This window comes from Hemiscyllium ocellatum, unplaced genomic scaffold (assembly GCF_020745735.1).
Source record: "Hemiscyllium ocellatum isolate sHemOce1 unplaced genomic scaffold, sHemOce1.pat.X.cur. scaffold_223_pat_ctg1, whole genome shotgun sequence".
Taxonomy (NCBI): domain Eukaryota; kingdom Metazoa; phylum Chordata; class Chondrichthyes; order Orectolobiformes; family Hemiscylliidae; genus Hemiscyllium; species Hemiscyllium ocellatum.
In genome coordinates, this window is record NW_026868018.1 from 904,828 (window position 1) to 919,587 (window position 14,760).

The 14,760-nt window shown below is 52.7% G+C and overlaps 2 long non-coding RNA genes across 3 annotated transcripts in view; one reads left to right on the plus strand and one right to left on the minus strand.

Annotated features, from left to right (window-relative positions):
• LOC132811604 (uncharacterized) overlaps positions 1-1,008 on the minus strand; it is a 56,634-nt gene extending 55,626 nt beyond the window's left edge. For both annotated transcript variants that reach the window (XR_009643303.1, XR_009643302.1), the window contains exon 1: positions 879-1,008. This is a non-coding gene — a long non-coding RNA (uncharacterized LOC132811604). The remainder of the gene's footprint in view (positions 1-878) is intronic.
• A 528-nt stretch (positions 1,009-1,536) lies between these two features.
• LOC132811602 (uncharacterized) overlaps positions 1,537-14,760 on the plus strand; it is a 28,727-nt gene continuing 15,503 nt past the window's right edge. The window contains exons 1-2 of the long non-coding RNA XR_009643300.1: positions 1,537-1,611; positions 2,656-2,770. This is a non-coding gene — a long non-coding RNA (uncharacterized LOC132811602). The remainder of the gene's footprint in view (positions 1,612-2,655; positions 2,771-14,760) is intronic.

Sequence of the window (14,760 nt, forward strand, 5' to 3'; positions counted from 1 at the left end):
GGAAATGGTGCAGAGGAGATTAACCAGGATATTGCCTACTCTGGAGGGAAGGTCTTACAAGGAAAGGCTGAGAGACTTGAACCTGTTCTCCTTGGCAAGAAGGCTAAGAGGGGATTTGATAGAGACATACAAGATGATCAGAGGCTTAGATAGGGTAGACAGTGGAAGTCTTTTTCTAGGATGATGATGTCAGTATGCACGAGGGGGCATAACTACAAATGAGGAGTGATAGATTTAAGACAGATGTCAGAGGCAGGTTCTTTACTCAGAGAGGGGTAACGTACTACCTGCTAATGTAGACAACTCAGCCACATCAGGAAGATTTAAACAATCCTTAGATAAGGACATGGGTGATTTTGGGATAGTGTAGGGGTGAGAATCAGTTCACAGGTCAGCGTGACATCAAGGACTGAAGGGCCTGTTCTGCGCTGTATTGTTCTATGACTATTGTGCTACAAGAGATTTCTGCTGTCTTAAACAGAGTGACAGATCTTGTATGTTGGCTTACGAAATGTCACTGGTCGCTACCAAAAATGTACGAGGTCAAGTTAGGGCAATAATAAGTTGCTGCAACAGGAGGGGAGCAGGTAACTCCATACAAAACCCTGCTTCTTCTCACCTACTTTTACCTCCAAAATAGAGGGAAAGCACCTCTGGATCCCACCACAACAATTTGCCCCACAATCCTGGTATCTGGCTGCGCACTAGGTGGAGTGGAATAGTCTGTACTGGGACCCATTGGGGCCCTGAAACACTTGGTAAAGACTAAAATCATCTGAGCATTGAGAACCCCACCACATTGTATGCATTTTCTATTGTTTTTACTCGGTTCCCTTGTTTTTCCGAATGAACCTGTTTAAAGTTGTTATTAGACACACCTGCACTCGCTGTGAATTGAACCCAGGCCTCCCGGTCAAGATTCGGGATATTTTCACCGCATCACAAGACATCGACTCTAAATTCCCTTGTCCCTTAATGTTTCTGGTGCTTAGCTGCTGAGTCACGCCCGAATCAACTCTGCAAATGGGAGGAAGGGGCGGAACTGGAGGACCAAGCAGCGGCCGGTCCTCCAACCAGAGTGAGTGAGGGGCGGGGCCAAAGCATTCTCGGGAGTGAACGCGTCAGAATTGGTCAGAATGCAAACTGTTTTGCAGGATTGATCGTTTTCACTACATAGTGGAGTGTTAAACCTCTGTCATAAATCAATGTGAGATTTTAAGAAATAGTTGTGATGTAAATCTGATAACGTACATATTTTCAATCGATTTGCACAAATTGAGTAAGAAACTTGTTTTCAAACTCAGAACGACTGGTAATTTACATACTTGGCCAGTATGGTTGAGTTGGACCGAACAATCTACTCTCATACTAGCCAACTCTATATCTGTAAGTCGACAGAACTGTTGTTAATGACAAATATTTCACCCATGATTCTCTTCAGTTATGAATAATCTGTATAAACTCACCGGAAACCTCAGACGCACGCGCAGTTTGGTTCCTATGTGGCACATGCGCAGTGTCACACTGATCGGGACAGGGAGAGGGAGAGACACGGAGCTGAATTCTCCGGCAGCGGCTGCGATCGGCTTCAGAGAGCGGCGCTCAGAGCCGGTGTGTGGGAGCGTCGCTGGGAGAAAGGAGCGGACAGAATTCACAAATCTCGGATAGAAGTTAAAAAAAACCAAAAAGCCCCTCCAGGCCCGGGGAAGGAGGTGGCGGTCTCTGATCGGGGAAGCGGCTCAGGGTCACGGCCGCCATTTGTTTGAGGGAAGAGGGAGCGCTCTGGGCCGCCATTTTGAGAAGGTCATGGTGCGGGAGGGCGGGGCTATCGGGGTCTGTAGAACAATCAGAGGAAAGGGAAGCCCCATTGTTACTGATGAATTCCATGAACACAGCGTCACTGGGCGGTCCCGCAGGAATCTCCTCTCTCAGTCCCTGCTGTGATGTTTCACCCCAATCACAACCAGCAGCTCTCCTCCTCTCTCAGCTCCCCTTCTGTCCTTCCTGCAGCATCTGTCCCCTGGGGCATTGAGCTGCCTGTCCTGTCCCTCCCTCAGCTGTTGTTCTGTAATCCCTGTGATATCCCAGTCCCATCTTAGATTACTTCACTAAAGACAGGGATGCAACCGATGGATTTTTCTTAACCTCAGCAATTGTTTAATACTCACTTACATGTTTTTAATTACATCATTTTTGAAGCATTTATTTCACATTCAATCATTTGCAATGGTGGGATTTGGACTTGTGTCCAGAGAACACTTGCTGAGTTTCTGGATAAATCGTCACACAATAATGCCCCAAGGCCATCACTTCACCTGTTCACAGTTTGTATATCCCAGTGCAACATGAATCAAAACCCTTTCTTCCTGCACAATTGTTTGACCCGGCGCTCTGGTGTAGTGACTCAGTACCTCACCGTCTGGTATCCCTCACTGTGGGGGTCTAATTGCTGCTTCTGTCAGCGTCTCTCACTTTTGAAGCTACTCCAGATCATGAGCCAACAGAATTCTCCGCTCCAGAGAGATGAGGCAGCACAGGTCAGGAATGGAGACTGGGATTTTCCAGATCTATGTGGGGCTCAGTGCCATTCTATATGTGTCACCCTCAAAGCATTAGTCTAATTTCCCATTCTGCCCCTTTCTGTGTCTTCTACAGGTACTCATGGAGTTCCTGACTCAATAGACTTGCCAATTGCTGGTTGGGACGATGGTTGGTCAGCCGGAAAGACACAGTCAGGGAGGTCGGAGTCATCAATCAATCCTGCTGCCAGGTAAGATCATTCCAGTGCACAGAGCAGAAAGTAGTAAGAGGGATCCAAACATCAGCAAACAAAACAGGACATAGAGAAAGTGCTGGAGGGGGAGCACAGTACAAACACAACCCAGGCTCAATCACCATACCTGCTGCAAGTTTTGTTGTAATGAGACAGCATCGGGAGTTCCCAGTTATCAGTCCAGGCCTGTGCTTTCTTAGGGAGCATCAGAACAACTGAGGGGAAAGCAGGCCTCCCATGAGAGGATGGTAATGCAATCTGGGATCTTTCTGTTCCCTATTCCCTCTCCAACACTATCTATGGCTTGTATTGAGGACCAGTGTCTTCAATCATTCTAACTCCTATCACAGTTCCTATCTCTGTCATCTCCTCCCCTCTCACCAATTATTTCACATATTTGAAACCTCCAGTCCAGATGACCATCCTTATCGCTGTAACTTGCTTCAATCTCTACAACATGCCTTGTCTCGATAGTCTTCTCCTCCTCCAAAAACTGCAGACGTAGGGTCTGTTTCTGTGCGGCATGATTCTTCGGCCGACGTTTCCTAAATGGAATGAGTCACATTTGCCTGTGTTTGGCCCATATCCCTTCAAACCTTCTCCTCTCCATGTACCTGCCCAAGTGTCGTTTCCATGTTGTAATTGTACTTGATTTTACCATTTCCTCTGGCAGTCCATTCCGTCTATGCACCATCTTCTGTGGATAATGTTGCCCCTCAGCTCCCTCTTTAAATCCTTGCTCTCTCACCCCACCTTTATGCCTCTAGCTTTGGACTCACCTACCCTTGGCTATTCACCGTACTTAGGCCCTACATTGTTTCATAAACCTTTATAAGGGCACCCCGTGGCCTCCTCTGCCCAGGAGAAATATTGACGACAGTGTTACCAATATCTCCAAATCATGTACTCAATGCTCTGACCAATGAAGACAAGTGTGCCAATTACCACTTTCAACACCCTGTCCCCCTGTGATGCCAGTCCAAGGAACAATGTAACTGCACCCCTTGGTCTCTCCCTTTTCTACAACACTCTCCAGGGCCCAACCATTAACTGGTTTGTCTGATTAAATCCAATACCTGAATTAAACTCTATCTTTCATTCCTTGGCCCACTGGCCCAGTTGATTAATATTCCCTTCGATATCTATATTCCCTGCCCACTCTTCCACTAATCTTGGTATCCACAAACATACTAACAGGGACTGCTCTCTTTTCACTCAGATTGTTTATGTAAATGGTGCACAACAGTGGCCCCAGCACCAATCCTTACAGCACACTGCTGGTCAGAGGCCCCAGTTTAAACAACAACCCTCTCCCACCACCCTCTGTCTCCCACTGTCATCCCATTTTGTATCCAGTTGGCAAGCTCTCCCTGATCCTTTGTTATCTACCGCTACTAACCAATGGATCATGCTTCACCCTGAACAGGGGTTTGCGGAAGCCAGAAACAACGTCAGTTACTCTGCCTTCGTCTCTCTTTTTGGTCACATCTTGAGGAAACTCCAGTCAAGTTTGTGAGACATGTTACCCCATGTACAAAGCCATGCTGGCTGTCTGTAATAAGGCCTACCTCTCAGAATGACCTCCAACAACTGACCCACCCTGATGTCTGGCTCATCAGTCTGTAGTTCCCTGGCTTCCTCTTGCAGCCTTTCTTAATTAATGACACAACATTATAATCATAGTCAGAGAGTCATAGCACACTGTTCGGTTCACACTAACCATACTCTAAAACGGATCTCGTCCCACTTGCCTGTTCCTGGATCACATCCTTTCAAACCTTTCCTATTCCTGCTCTAATCCAAATGTCTTTTAAACATTGTAATTTTCCGCACATTCACCCCTTCCTTGGGAAGTTCATTCCACACACAACCCATCCTCTGTGTAACAATGTGCTCCTCATGTCTTTTTTTTTATATGTCTCTCCTCTAAACTTAAAAATGTAATGCCTTGCCTTGGAACTCCCCTGACCATGGGAAAAGACAACTCCCATTAACTCTATCTATCCTCCTCATGATTTTATAAACATCTATGAGGTCATCTGTCAACATTCAGATTTCAGTGAAAAGTACCAACCTATCCAGCCTTTCTTTATACTGAAGCCTTTCATACCCAGCAACGTCCCAGTAAATCTCCTCCCAACCCTTTCCTGCTTAATAATATCCTTCCTATAACTGGTCGACCAAAACTGGACACAGCATTCCAGAAGAGGACTGACCAGTGGCCTGTATAATCTCGCTGTGACTTCCAACTCCTATATCCAAAGGACTGAGCAATGAAAGAAAATGAGGCAAGCACCTTTTTTTAAACTATCCTGTCTCTCCATGTTGCAAATTTCAAAGAATTATGTACCTGAACCCCGAGGTCCCTCTGTTCTACAACACTACTGAAGGTCCTACCATTAATTGTATAAGTCCTGCCCGTGTTTGTTGTACCAAATGCATTCCCTCACATTTATTCACATTGAACTCCATCTACAGTTTTTCAGCTGTTCACGCATTTCATCAGGATCCCTTTGTAATCTCAGAAAACCTTCTTCACTGTCCACAACGCCGCCCTCCAGTCTATCAGCCTGTCACACATAGCTCTCTATGGTACAAATATCTCTGCTAGGGGCCCTACAATCTCTTCACCAGCTTCCCACAATGTCCTGACATACATATGATCAAGTCCTGGGGATTTATCTACCTTTGTGTTTTAAACCCTCCAGCACCTCCTTTTCTATAATGTGGACTCATTTCAAGGCGTTGAGTCATAGAGATGTACAGCACGGAAACAGGCCCTTCAGACCAACTCCTGCATGACGTTTCTAGTCGCATTTGCCACAATTTTGCCAATATCCCTCTAAATCTTTGCTAGTCATACACCCATCCACATACCTGCAAATAGCCTCCCCAGATCTACTTCAAAAATTCCTGTCCAATACTATCTTGCTCCATTGTATAACTTGAACTTGTGAACCAGTCCTGTCCATTTCCATCGCTATTTCAAACTAATACAATTGTGGTGACTTTCCAAAGTGCTCCCCCACTAACAGCTCAGTCCCGTTCCCGACCTTGTTTCCCAAGGGGAGGTCAGCTTTAGCCCCATTCTCCAGTTGGGCCATTGACATAATGACTGAGAGTTTTCAGAACAGACTCAACAAATTCCTTCCATCCACATGCTTAACTTAGTAGCAATCCCAGTCCAGGTTTGGAACAGTTAGGATCCACTATCATTACAACCCTATTATTCTAAGAGATATCTGAGATCTCCTGACATATTTGCTCCTTCATCTACCATTGCCTATCGCTGTAGTCCGACCATAGAAAACTAATGGCCATTTTTTATTTCTCAGTTCCACTAATATCGCTTAACTGGGCGATCCTACATGAATACTCCCTCAAGGTACTGCTGGGATTTTTCCCCCCACTCAAAACCACCAGCTCTCCTCCTGTTTTGCCTCCTGTTCTGTCCTTCCTGTAGCATCTGTCCCCTGGACCATTGAGCTGCTGGTCCTGTTGCTCCCTCAGCTTTGTTTCTGTAATACCTACAACATCCCAGTCCCATGTTCCCATCCATACTCTGGGTTCATCTGCCTTATCTGTCTGGCCCTTTGCATTGAAATAACTGCAGTTTAATCCACCAGTTTTCCCTCACTGTCTGCTATGTTCGTGCCTGCCTTGTCTATTTATATTTCTCCCTTAATCATTTGTACCAGCCTCAAATTTCCTTCTGGCCTTACGACTCTTTGGGGTCACACAGCCCTGCCAGACGAGTTTAAATCCTCTCGAGCAGCTCCAGCAACATTCCCCACCAGGATGTGGGTCCCCCTCCTGCTCGCAGTTCAGGTGTATTCCCCACCCTGTCTACCTGTGCTGACACCTTCAGACATCCAGGGACTTGCCCACCGAGGTCCCTGTGTTCCTCAGTACTCCAGGAGGACCTACCGATCATGATGTATATCATTCGTTTATGAGACTTCCCACAGTGCATTCCCTCACAGTGATCAGAAGTAAACTCTGTCTGCCATTACTCTGCTCAGTTCATCATCTGATCGATATCAGACCGCAGCCTGAGTCCATCCCCCTCACTATGGACAACACCCTCACCTTTCATGTTATCTACAAACCTACGAATGTTATCTTCTGCTTTCCCATCCGAGTGATTAATGTCCATAATGTCCAGCAATGGCTCTTGCACAGTTCCCTGTGGTCCACCCACTGGGCAAAGGCTTTCAATCACAAAACCAACCCTCCACCAATTGTGGAGCCAATTTACCAAACTTACTTTGGATCCCATGGGATCTCCCTTTTTGGACCAGCCTTCTGTGTGGGACCTTGTCAAAGACCTTAATTAACTCCATATCAACCAAATCATCTGCACTGTCCTCATCAATATCAGAGGACAGTCGTCTAGCAGATCCATACAGACAATCCCGAATGAAACTGCGCAGGTATCCGTTTTTGGCGAATACATTGTAGAGGTGTTCTTCTTCCTCTTTTTGCAGTTCTGGTGTACTGCAGTGTGTTGTGGCCCTTTTGAACAGTGTCTTGATACAACTTCTTTTGTGTGCGTTGGGGTGGTTGCTTTCGTAGTTCAGGACTTGGTCTGTGTGTGTGGCTTTCCTGTACACCTTTGTAGTGAATTCTCCGTTCAGTGTTCCCTGTACCATCACGTCTAGGAATGGGAGTTGGTTGTTCTTTGCTACCTCTCTACTAAATCGGATTCCTGTGAGTGTGGCATTGATGATCCGGTGTGTGTTCTGTATTTCTGTGTTTTTAATGATTACAAAGGTGTCATCCACATATCTTACCCAGAGTTTGGGTTGAATTTGCGGTAAGACTGTTTGTTCTAACCTTTGCATTACCACTTCTGCGATGAGTCCAGAGATGGGTGAGCCCATGGGTGTGCTGTTGATTTGTTCACATATTTGGTTGTTGAATGTGAAGTGTGTTGTGAGGTACAGATCGGTAGTTTGAGTCTGCAGTCTTTGTTGATAGGTTCCCCGTCTTGTTGTCTGTTCTGTATGTCCAGCAGGTTGGGGGACACATACAGCGAGAGAGGTGAACAGTGCCGTTACATTGAATGAGACCATGGTTTCTTCCTTGTCTATGTTTCTGATGACGTCCAAGAATTCCTGTGTTGACTGTATAGAGTGTCTGGATCCGCTGATCAGGTGTTTCAGTTTCTGTTGTAGTTCTTTAGCCAGTTTGTGTGATGGTGTCCCTGGTAGTGATACTCTGGGTCTGACTGGGGTGTCTGGTTTGTGCATTTTAGGTAGTCCATAGAATTTGAGGGTGTTGTTGCTTTCCGGTTTCATTATCTGTAGGTCAAACCTGGTTATCTGTCTTTTTTTTATATAGGTTTCTCAGTGTGTTGTTTATCCTACTGGTGAGCTGCGGGATGGGGTCAAACACCACGCAATTTCATCCACAGATGCCTCAGGGAAAGACAATGGAACGAGGACATGCCACAACCCAAAGGATTAGCCACACTACCGTACATCAAGAACATTTCCGAAATGACAGCCAGACTGCTGCGACCACTAGGACTCATAACAGCACACAAACCAACAGCCACTCTCAGACAACAACTCACGAGGACAAAGGACCCGATACCCAGCATGAGCAAAACCAACGTAGTGTACAAAATCCCATGCAAGGACTGCACAAAACATTATATAGGACAACCAGGAAGACAGCTAACGATCCGCACCCAAGTACACCATTTAGCCACGAAACGACACGGCCAGCTATCCTTAGTAGCCACACACTCCAATGACAAGCAACATGAATTCGACTGGGACAACATTACTATTTTAGGACAAGCCAAACAGAGAACAGCCAGGGAATTCCTAGAGGCATGGCACTCATCCACAGTTTCAATCAACAAACACATCGACCTGGACCCAATATACCGACCAATGCAGCGGACAGCAACTGACAACCGGAAGCGGCAGAGACAAATCACTATAAATGCTTGAGGAAAGATCACAGAAGCGCTTCACAGGAGGCTCCCAAGCACTGAAGATGTCACCTAGACAGGGGACGAAACGTCTGCAACACAAATTCCCAACTCGGCGAACAGAACACAACAACGAGCACCCGAGCTACAAATCTTCTCCCAAACTTTGAAGCCGTTTAGACTCTACAAAGCTCCGTCATGAACAAGCCACCATCTCTCTATTTCTTTTGCCTTCTTCAGTGTCTGCAACTCTTGCTGTGTCTTCCAGTAACGCTCTTTAGTTACTGCAGGTTTGCCTAGCACCCCAGATAACCTGTTCCATGCCCTACAGCTCCCTCAATCACTGTAACACCCTCTGCTCTGTCTAATCCTCCTATTTCCCACTGTCTTCCAAGCACAACGGCGATCCTGTAAGAGAGCAGTGCGGAATGGGATGTTTGTCCCCCCCTCGCTGTGTGTCCCCCGCCTCGCTGTGTGTCCACCCCCCTCACTGTGTGTATCCCCCCTCACTCGTTGTGTGTGTGTGTTTGTGTGTGTGTGCGCGAGTGTGTCCCCTCCCTCGCTGTGTGTGTGTGTGTCCCCCTCCCTCGCTGTGTGTGTGTGTGTGTGTGTGTGTGTCCCCTCCCTCGCTGTGTGTGTGTCCCTCCCTCGCCGTGTGTGTGTGCGCGTGTGTCCCCTTCCTCGCTGTGTGTGTGTGTCCCCTTCCTCGCTGTGTGTGTGCGTGTCCCTCCCTCGCTGTGTGCGTGTCCCTCCCTCGCTGTGTGCGTGTCCCCCCTCGCTGTGTGCGTGTCCCTCCTCGCTGCGTGTGTCCCCCCTCCCACGCTGTGTATGTGCACGTGTGCCTCCCTCGCTGTGTGTGCGTCCCACCCCCTCGACTTTTGTCCCCCCCTCGCTTTGTGTGCGCGTGTCCCCTCCCTCGCTGTGTGTGTGCGCGTGTCCCCTCCCTCGCTGTGTGTGTGCGCGTGTCCCCCTCCCTCGCTGTGTGTGCGTGTCCCTCCCTCGCTGTGTGTGCGTGTTCCCCATCCCTCGCTGTGTGTGTGTGTGTGTGTGTCCCTTTCTCGCTGTGAGTGTGTCCCCCCATTCCTCGCTTTTGTGCGTGTCACCCCCGCTGTGAGTGTGTCCCCATCCCTCACTGTGAGTGTGTCGCCCCTTCGCGGTGAGTGTGTCCCCCCTTCGCTGTGAGTGTGTTCCCCCTCGCTGTGTGCGTGTCCACCCTAGCTGTGTGTGCGTGTGTGCGTCCAAGCCTCGCTGTGTGTGTGTGTGTCTCCCCTCGCTGTGTGCGTGTCCCCCCCTCGCTGTGTGTGTGTGTGTGTGTGTTTCCCTCCCTCGCTGTGTGTGCGTGTCCGGTCCCTCCCTCGCTTTCTTTGTGCGTGTACCCCTCTCGCTGTGTGCATGTCCCCCCCTCGGTGTGTACGTGTCCCCCCTCCCACGCTGTGTGTGTGTGTGTCCCCCTCCCTCGCTGTGTGTGTCCCCCTCCCTCGCTGTGTGTGTGTGTCCCTCGCTTTGTGTGTCCCCCTCCCTCGCTGGGTGTGTCCCCCCCACTCACTGTGTGTGTGTCCCCCTCCCTCGCTGTGTGTGTGCGGATGTGTGCCCCTCCCTTGTTGTGTGTGTGCGCATGTCCCTCCCTCGCTGTGTGTGTGTGTCCCTCACTCACTGTGTGTGTGTCCCCCTCCCTCGCTGTGTATGTGTGTGTGTGTGACCCCTCCCTCGCTGTGTGCGCATGTCCGTGTCCCTCCCTTGCTGTGCGTGCGTGTGTGTGTGTGTCCCTCCCTCGCTGTGTGTGTCCCTCCCTCGCTGTGTGTGTGTCCCTCCCCGTCAGTGTGTGTGTCCCAACCGCTCGCTGTGTGTGTGTGTGTGTGTGTGTGTCCCCCTTCCTCGCTGTGAGTGTGTCCCCCCATCCCTCGCTGTGTGCGTGACCCCCCTCGCTGTGTGCGTGACCCCCCCTCGCTGTGAGTGTGTCCCCCTCGCTGTGAGTGTGTGTCCCCTTCGCTGTGAGTGTGCCCCCCCTCGCTGTGTGCGTGTCCCCCCCAGCTGTGTGTGTGTGTGTGTCTCCCCTCGCTGTGTGCGTGTCCCCCCTCGCTGTGTGTGTGTGTCCATCCCTCGCTGTGTATGTGTGTGTGTGTGTGTGTGTGTGTCTCCCCTCGCTGTGTGCGTGTCCCCCCCTCGCTGTGTGTGTGTGTCCATCCCTCGCTGTGTATGTGTGTGTGTGTGTGTCTCCCCTCCCTGTGTGCGTGTCCCCCCCGCTGTGTGTGTGTGTCCATCCCTCGCTGTGTATGTGTGTGTGTGTGTATGTGTGTGTGTGTGTATGTGTGTGTGTGTGTGTGTGTCTCCCTCCCTCGCTGTGTGTGCGTGTCCGGGTCCATCCCTCGCTTTCCGTGTGCGTGTACCCCCCTCGCTGTGTGCGTGTACCCACCCCCGCTGTGTGCATGTCCCCCCCTTGCTGTGTGCGTGTCCCCCCCTCGGTGTGTACGTGTCCCCCCTTCCCACACTGTGTGTGTGCATCCCACCCCTACGCTCTGTGTGTCCCCTCTCGCTGTGTGTGTCCCCCTCGCTGTGTGTGTCCGCCCCCTAGCTGTGTGTGTGTGTGCATGTCCCTCCCTCGCTGTGTGTGTGTCCCTCGCTGTGTGTGTCCCCCTCCCTCACTGTGTGTGTCCCCCTCCCTCGCTGGGTGTGACCCCCTCACTCGCTGTGTGTGTGTCCCCCTCCCTCGCTGTGTGTGTGTGTGTGCCCCATCCCTCGCTGCGTGTGCGTGTCCGTGTCCCTCCCTCGCTGTGCGTGTGTGTGTGTCCCTCCCTCGCTGTGTGTGTGTCCCTCCCCCTCACTGTGTGTCCCACCCGCTCGCTGTGTGTGTGCGTGAGTGTGTCCCCCTTCCTCGCTGTGAGTGTGTCCCCCCATTCCTCGCTGTGTGTGTGTGTGTCCCCTCGCTGTGTGCGTGTCCCCCCCTCGCTGTGAGCGTGTCGCCCCCTCGATGTGTGTGCGTGTTCCTCCTCCCGCTGTGTGTGCGTGTCCCCCTCCCTCGCTGTGTGCGTGTACCCCCCTCGCTGGGTATGTGCGTGTCCCCTCCCTCGTTGTGTGTGTGTGTCCCCTCGCTGTGTGCGTGTCCCCCTCGTGTGTGCGTGTCCCCCTCCCTCGCTGTGTGTGCGTGTTCCTCCCCCGCTGTGTGTGCGTGTTCCTCCCCCCGCTGTGTGTGCGTGTCACCCTTCCTTGCTGTGTGCGTGTCCCCCTCCCTCGCTGTGTATGTGTGAGTGTGTGTGTGTGTGTGTGTGTGTCCCCTCGCGGTGTGCACGTGTCCCCCTCCCTCATTGTGTGTGTGTTTGTCCCTCCCTCGCTGTGTGCGTTTCCCTCCCTCACTGTGTATGTGTGCGTGTTCGTCCCTCACTGTGTGTGTGTGTGTGTGTGTGTGTGTGTGTGTGTGTGTGTGCTCCCGTCCCTCGCTGTGTGTGTGTCCCCCTCTCTCGCTGTCTGCGTGTCCCCTCCTCGTTGTGTGCGTGTCTCCCTCGCTGTGTGCGTGTCCCCCTCCCTCGCTGTGTGCGTGTCCCTCCCTCGCTGTGTGTGCGTGTCCCCCCTCCCTCACTGTGTATGTGTGTGTGTGTGTGTGTGTGTGTGTGTGTCCCTTTCTTGCTGTGAGTGTGTCCCCCATCCCTCGCTTTTCTGCGTGTCCCCCCCTCGCTGTGAGTGTGTCCCCCCTCGTTGTGAGTGTGTCCCCATCCCTCACTGTGAGTGTGTCCCCCTCGCTGTGAGTGTGTCCCCCCTTCGCTGTGAGTGTGTCCCCCCTCACTGTGTGCGTGTCCACCCCAGCTGTGTGTGCGTGTGTGTGTCCATCCCAGCTGTGTGTGCGTGTGTGTGTCCATCCCTTGCTGTGTGTGTGTGTGTCTCCCTTCGCTGTGTGCGTGTCCCCCCCTCGCTGTGTGTGTGTGTGTGTGTGTCTCCCTCCCTCCCTCGCTTGGTGTGCGTGTCCGGTCCCTCCCTCGCTTTCCGTGTGCGTGTACCCCCCTCGCTGTGTGCATGTACCCCCATCGCTGTGTGCGTGTCCCCCCCTCGGTGTGTACGTGTCCCCCCTCCCACGCTGTGTGTGTGTGTGCGTGTCCCCCCATCGCTGTGTGCATGTCCCCCTCGCTGTGTGCGTGTCCCCCACCGCTGTGTATGTGTGTGTGTGTGTCCCTCCCTTGCTGTGTGCGTGTCCCCCCCCTCGCTGTGTGTGTCCCCCCTCGCTGTGTGTGTCGCCCCTTCGCTGTGTGTGTCCGTGTCCCTTCCTCGCTCTGTGTGTGTGTGTGTGTGTGTGTGTGTGTGTCTGTCCCCCTTCGCTGCCTGTCTGTGCGTGTCCTTCCCTCGCTGTGTGTGTGTTTGTCCCTCCCTCGCTGTGTGTGTGTGTGTATGCCCCCTTCCCTCGCTGTGTGTGTCCCCCTCCTTCGTTGTGTGTGTGTGTCCCCCTCCCTCGCTGTGTGCGCACCCCCTCCCTCTCTGTGTGTGTCCCCCTCCCTCGCTGTGTTTTTGTGTGTCCCCCTCCCTCGCTGTGTTCGTGTCCCCCTCCCTCGTTGTGTGTGTGTGTCCCCCCCTCGCTGTGTGTGTCCCCCCTCGCTGTGTGTGTCCCACCCTCGCTGTGTGTCCCCCCTCGCTGAGTGTGTCCCCCCTCACTCGCTATGTGTGTCCCCTCCCTCCCTGTGTGTGTCCCCTCCCTCGCTGTGTGTGTGTGTGTGTGTCCTCTTTCTCGCTGTGTGTGCGCGTGTCCCTCCCTCGCTGTATGCGTGTCCTTCCCTCGCTGTGTGTGTGCGTGTGTCCCCTCCCTCGTTGTGCATGACCCCCACCTCGCTGTGTGTGTGAGTATCCCCCTCCCTCGTTGTATGCGTGTCCCCCCTCTTTTCGTGTGTGTCCCCCCACGCTGTGTGTGTGCACGTGTGCCTCCCTCGCTGTGTGTGTCCCCCCTCGCTGTGTGTATCCCCCTCACATGTTGTGTGTGTGTGTGCGTGTGTCCCCACCCTCGCTGTGTGTGTGCGTGTGTCCCCTCCCTCGCTGTGTGTGTGCGCGTGTCCCCCTCCCTCGCTGTTTGTGCGTGTCCCCCTCTCTCGCCGTGTGCTTGTCCCCCTCCCTCGCTGTGTGTGTCCCCCCTCGCTGTGCGTGTCCCCCCCTCGCTGTGTGCGTCTCCCCCTCCCTCGCCGTGTGCGTGTTCCCCTCCCTCACTGTGTGTGTACGTGTGTCCCCTCCCTCGCTCTGTGTGTGCGCGTGTCCCCTCCCTCGCAGTGTGTGCGCGTGTCCCCCTCCCTCGCTGTGTGTGCGTGTCCCCCCTCCCTCGCTGTGTGTGCGCGTGTCCCCTCCCACGCTGTTCGTGACCCCCCCTCGCTGTGTGCGTGAGTATCCCCCTCCATCACTGTGTGTGTGTGCGTGTGTGTGTCCCCATCCCTCGTAGTGTGTGTGCGGGTGTATGCCCCCTTCCTTGTTGTGTGTGTGCGCATGTCCCTCCCTTGCTGTGTGCGTGTGTGTGTATGCGTGCGCGCGCGTGTCCCTCCCTCACTGTTTGTGTGCGTGTGTCCACCTCCCTCGCTGTGTGCGTGTCCCCCTCCCTCGCTGTGTGTGTCCCCCTCCCTCGCTGTGTGTGTCCCCTCCCTTGCTGTTTGCGTGCCCCCTTGCTGTGTGTGTCCCCCCCTCGCTGTGTGTGTTTGTGCGTGTGCCTCCCTCGCTGTGTGTGTGCGTGTGTGTGTGTGTCCCCTTTGCTGTGTGTGTGTGCGTATGTGTCCCCCCTCGCTGTGTGTGTCCCTCCCTGCTGTGTGTGTGTCCCTCACTGTGTGTGTGTGTGTGTGTGTGTGTGCGCGCGTGTGTGTGCATGTCCTCCCCTGACTGTGTGTGAGTGTCCTTCCCTCGCTGTGTGTGTGTGTGTGTGTGCGGATGCATGTTCCCCCCTTCGCTGTGTGTGTCCGTGTCCCTTCCTCGCTCTGTGTGTGTGTGTGTCTGTCCCCCTTCACTGCCTGTCTGTGCGTGTCCTTCCCTCGCTGTGTGTGTGTTTGTCCCTCCCTCGCTGTGTGTGCGTGTGTATGACCCCTTCCCTCGC